This window comes from Anolis sagrei, chromosome 3, assembly GCF_037176765.1.
Source record: "Anolis sagrei isolate rAnoSag1 chromosome 3, rAnoSag1.mat, whole genome shotgun sequence".
Taxonomy (NCBI): domain Eukaryota; kingdom Metazoa; phylum Chordata; class Lepidosauria; order Squamata; family Dactyloidae; genus Anolis; species Anolis sagrei.
In genome coordinates this window covers 74,824,206-74,830,205 of record NC_090023.1, presented here as the reverse complement: position 1 = coordinate 74,830,205, position 6,000 = coordinate 74,824,206, and positions in this window count along the sequence as shown.

The window sequence follows — 6,000 nt, the reverse complement described above, 5'->3', positions numbered from 1 at the left end:
AACTTAAACTGAAACTTCTGTAATGCAAAGCTCCAATCTTGTCTTTTGTGGAATTAAAAAAGGACCCTTTTAATTCCACTCCAGATTGGATCCCACATATATGAGTGTTTCAGCATTTAGCAACATGTCCTAATTCTCTAACTCCTTTCTCTACAGGGAACAAATCCAGCTTCTGGTGACATACCATTGATTTAAAATTTTCAAATAGATAAGTGACTGAAGATCCCAACCAGGCATGAACTTCAAATGGCTCTGCATCCTGTCTCTTGTCTTCATTGTGGGATTCAGCACCCTGGCAGAAGCCCGGTTCCGTCTACCACCTCGGCGTCCACAGCCTCCACCGCGTCCACGCCCATCACGTAACTGATTAATTTTAATTGCTCTCAGCCACGGGTATTCTAGATCTGCTATTTAGTTATATCTGTGTAATTAAATAATGTCTCATGGCCCCACCCTCCAGCCCATTTTAAGAGCCAGTCACAGGATTGAGTGAAAGATTAATTCAGCTTCCAATCACTTGTGACTTCATCAGATGGCCAGTGGCAGGAGGTGTGGGAAATCCAGTGCCCCACGCCTCACATTGCCTGCATCATTGGGAAAGTGATCACACGGGGGGGGGGGGGCAGTCACAGTCCTATAACTCTAGAAGTGTCCCATTTTGTCACTGCGGCATGCCAGATCCACCCTACTTCACCCGCAGAGCCAGCATAATGTTGTCTAATAGTAGCTAGCCAGCTCCAGGGATGACCAGGGCTAGATCAGTGTATGCCACCTAGACCGTATAATGAGGTCTTAACAGGAGGATCATTCCACTCCTAGTAGAAAGAATGCAAAAAGGTCATGCAATAGGGGCCTGCTTCTGATTACTTGCTGGTGGGAGGGAGGTTATGGAAACATTATTTTCATTGTATCCTGATTAAAAGTAAAACACACCACATTTGCTTTATCTGTCCGTTAGCTGTTAAAGTGGACTGGAGTGGCATTCATGTAGGTTAACATCAAGACTACACTGTTATATAATCCAGTTCAAAGGAGATAATCTGGACTCAGAAACTGGATTATATAGCAGCGTAGATCCAGCCAGTCTTACAGAACAGAGAACAGTCACAGTCCTATAACTCTAGATTACAAATCTATAATTACAGTACTTGATACCAGCCATTGCTCTTAAAACTTTTCAGAAGACCTTATATGGGTTTGAATTGGTGTTTTTTGTCTATTCTGTACAACAAAGCCTCTTTCCCCCCCTAGATTTGGGACAAAACTTACCATAATGGCAAAACTGAAGAAGAAGAAGAAGAAGAAGAAGAAAACAGGGCAATCCCTCAACTCCATATTTCAGTTATTTTCATAGCCCCAGAAAGGGAAGGGGGGAACTTCCAGCATTTGTGGAGAAACATAGGCGGTCAATTGATACCATCTTTATACAACTCTGAACCAGGTTTCCATCTATACTGTCATATAATCGAATTTGAAACTCCATTATATTGTCAGTGCAGACTCATATAATGTATCGTAACTGCATTCAACTGCATTATATAAATTGTCCTGAGCATATAATGCAGTTTCTTGGGGTTAGGGTTGTGGCAGTGTTGATGGGGTTAGGGAGAGAGGGACACCTTTGCTGTGTTATGGTTGCTGGTTTTTTGGGGGGCGTCAAGTCAACATTAATTTATTATGGTGCTCCTCTGAATGAGATATCTTCATGATGCCTGGCTTATCAACAGCCCTGCTCATTGAATCAATATATCTATAATATGAATTCCTTATTTCCCAAAGCCATCCATTAACAGCTTTTTTAGTTAGTGTGTCCTCTCAGATTATGCCCAAAGTGTGACAACCTCAGTTTAGTAGTTTTTCTTCTAGTTGACAGTTCAGGCTTGATTTGTTCTCAGACTGGAGCTACACTGCCTGATACCCCAGAATCTGATCCCAGATTATGTTCTTATCCCGGATTATCTGGCAATGTAGACTCATACACTCCAGTTCAAAGCAGATAATGTGGGATCAGATCCTGGGATATAGGGTAGTGTAGATCCAGCCTCAGCTCTATATATTAATTCAGTTCAAGTCATCTACCGAACTCAGATGAGTTGATTCTATCCCTTTTAATTATTGTTATGTTTTCAGAAGTTTAAAAAGAAACTGGAAAAACTATTGTATGAATCTCCTGACATTTCATCTGCACCTATGGGTGGCATATTCAGATGCAGGCGAAACATCAGGAGAGAGAATGCTACTGGAACAGGGTCATACAGCCCAAAAAACCCACAGCAACCCAGTGATTCCAGCAGTGAAAGCCTTCAAAAACATATTGTATGAATGATTCTGACTTTGATACTTAATTATATACTTCTTTCATAGTTGCCCAATCTCTGTTTTAATTAGTGACTGAGGCTGGATCTAACTTACCCATATCCAAGGAACTGATCCCACATTACCTTCTTATCCCAGATTATCTGGCAATGTAGACTCATATAATCCAGTTCAAATCAGATAATCTGGGATCAGATCCTGGGATATAGGGTAGTGTAGGAGGAGCCTGAGCAAAGATACAGTTAATTGAACATAAAATGAAAACACCTTCTACCCTGACTCTTGATTTCTTCATCTTTTTTCCTGAATAGGAGGAAGTTGTAATGTAAATCCAAAATCGAGAGAAGACTGTGGATGGCCAGGGATAACTGAAAGTGAATGCAGAAGTAGAGACTGCTGTTTTAACAAGGAGACTCCAAACACCAAATGGTGTTTCTATTCGCAGTTAGTATTTTTAGTGTAATGCATTGTTGTTAAATATACTTGCATTTTGAAACATTTGACTTTCATTTCTTTTAATCAATAAAGAACAAGATGTTTTCCAAAAAGAAAACAACTAGGAGGATGTATCACTAATGATATCAGCTGTGCATTACTTAGAAATATTATGTGATAATGATTATTGAGACAATTAATTAAATTCCACCTGAGTACCAAAGTACTGTACTTGTTGATGGTGAGAGCTGTTGAACAGTGGAATAAGCCACCTCAGAAACTGATGGTCTCTCTCCTTCATTGGAAGTTTATAAATACAGGTTGACTGCCTTTTAGGGGTGCTTTGGCCATAGTTTCTTGCACTGACAATGGACTGAACTAGATGGCCCTTGGGATCCTAATTTTGAGTTTGCCTACTCAAACAAAAAAAAATGGGCTCACCTCAAATACAGCACTGGCATCTATATGAAATATGGTGTCTTCTGGTAAATATTTTGAGTCTTTTGACCTTAACACAACTCAACCATACTTTAAGCAAAGCTGGGGGATATTCCAGAGTTTTCAGGAAACTCCACAGTAATTCATGGGCTTTGCAGCCATCTAGCTTATCTGGATTGGGTCTGTTTCGGCTGATCCTCCGTCAGATGGACACTTCACCATCACATTTTCTCTGTGTTGATCAGAGATGGTTCATGCCTATGTTGCTGTTGCCATTCTCCCTGACCATAGAGCTGCCTGTGAGCACCTGGACATTGCCTGTCACATCTCCTGATGTCAGTAAAAGGCACACATGTATCCAGCAAGGAAGGAGGGTCTCACTTTGCCAGAACTTTGCAGATTGTGCAGGTGGCTTGTTATGATTTTGGCAGGCATGACAGGGGATGGACAGGAGCTTGCAGAGAGATTTTTGGCCAGAGGGGAGTTGTGGTCATATCAAATGGACAATGATATAGGTCAGCAAGGGGACAAGCAGGACAATCTGGGTGTATGGTCCTGGATTAAGCAGTTATGTATGGATACAGCTGTGATGACTCTATGAAGTTTCTGATAGTTCAGGCCGGATATTCTGTTCCCTAAAATCTCTCTCTCTCTGTCTCTCCCCCCCCCCCTTTTTTTTTCCTTTCAGATGATTGGAATGAATTGAAATTCAGGACTGAACTCACACTGGCAATGGAATTCATGGAAGAGAAAAGATTATGGCATTGTAGTTCATTATCTCCTGCTCTCTAATTCCTCTCCAGCAATTTCTTGCTTTTATTTGTGTGCGATATGAAAGAAATTAGGTTAAATCTGCATTTAATTAGATTTTTTTTCATGTCAGGAGTGACTTGAGAACCTGCAAGTCACTTCTGTTGTGAGAGAATTGGCTGTCTGCAAGGACATTGCACAGAGGATGCCTGGATGTTTTACCATCCATGTGGGAGCCTTCTCTCATGTCCCCACATGAGGAGCTGGAGCTGACATAGGGCGCTCATCTGCCCTCTCCCCAGATTTGAACCTCCGACCCGTAGGTCTTCGGTCCTGCCAGCACAGGAGTTTAACCCAGTGCACCACTGGGGGCTCATAACTGCACTGAAAACATACTTATTTTAACACACTTACTGGTGGTTTGTGGAAAAATAGGAGAGAGCGTACTGCAACTCATCATTTTGGGACTGGGTGTCCTCTTGCTCTATTCACAAGTTGAAAATTCTCACAGCCTAATTTCCCTGACACTCATCTACCCTAAATCTTGATATTTTGTCAGGTAACCTCAGCTTCACAAATATTGTATTAATTTGTGCTACTGCTCTTTAGAACACAAAATGTTTCGCAAGTCCCTCTCCTTGGCTGTACTATCTTTCTGAAAGCTCGTTTTGCATTAAAAAAGGCATTCCTAAAGCATTGTGTATTGTATTCTTTTAAATTGCCTGGCCATTTTTTCATTTGGGATTCTGTTCCAGCTGCCACTGAAGGTCATATGAAACAAAGTTTTAAAGTAGGGGGTGGGAAATTGCATGGGCTGATAGTCGCTTATGTTTGCTGTCAGTTTGCTTAATTTTTGGACTACTTCCAGATGAAATATTACCTTAAAATAGTTGGGAGGAGGTAGCTGGTGGAGACACAGAGTTTCTGACCTACATTGCAACCTTATTGTGTGAATACACTTACTTTGTTTACATTGGAACCAGGTCCTTCCAAGCTTTGTTCTGGTGCGGAGAGGCTACCAAATATGTTTGCCTGCATTTGGTGGTGGCAGCAGGACCAGTCACTGCAAAGTAGAAAGAACAGCAAGGTAGATAGAAAAAGATAGAAAAAGAGGAGGTCTAGGAGTTCCAGAACTCAAAACATACTTTGAAGCATGTGCACTCATGTGGACAAGAGAATGGACAAAACTAGAAAATGAAAAATTACTAAATCTAGAAGGAATAGACCTAAGAGCCGGATGGCACCATTATCTATGGTACGAGGGAGTGAAAAAAGAAAAAAAAAGTTTGGAAATCATTTTATAAGTTCGCCAATATACAAAATTTGGGAAAAAATATACGAAGAAAATTTGTGAAAAAACTCCACTATGGATATCCCCGTTAGAAGCGTTACAAAGAAGAGAGCTAGGATGGAATGACTGGCCAAAATACAAAGAATTAGTGAAAAAAGAAAATGGAGAAATAACATTAAAATAGCAGCAAGCGATGAAGGAAATAAATGGGAAAATATCGTGGCTCCAATTTTGGCAAATAAGAGAATGTTTCAAAAAAGATCAAAAGTTGGGATTTGAAGAACAAAAGACTTTTTGGGACACGATAATACAGTCAGACAAGAAGATAATAACGAAAATATATAAGAAATTAAGAGATTGGAATAAAGAAACAAAGGAGGAAAAGGAATACATGAAGAGATGGAAAGAAAACATTGGAAGAAACATAAAAATAGAAGAATGGGAAGAAATCTGGACAAAGAAATTGAAATATACATACGCAACAGACCTAAAAGAAAATTGGTTAAAAATATCACATAGATGGTATACAGCACCATACAAATTAGGAAAATGTTATAAAAATGTTAACACAAAATGCTGGAAATGCAGAAAGAAAGAAGACACTCTTTTCCACATGTGGTGGACATGCAAAAAAGCAAAGATCTACTGGAAGAGTATACAAGAGACAATACAGAAAATGCTTGGTATAGATATTCACTTAAAACCCGAACTATTCCTGCTGGGAATGACAATACAAAAAATGGAAAAAAATACAGACAAATTACTGTTTT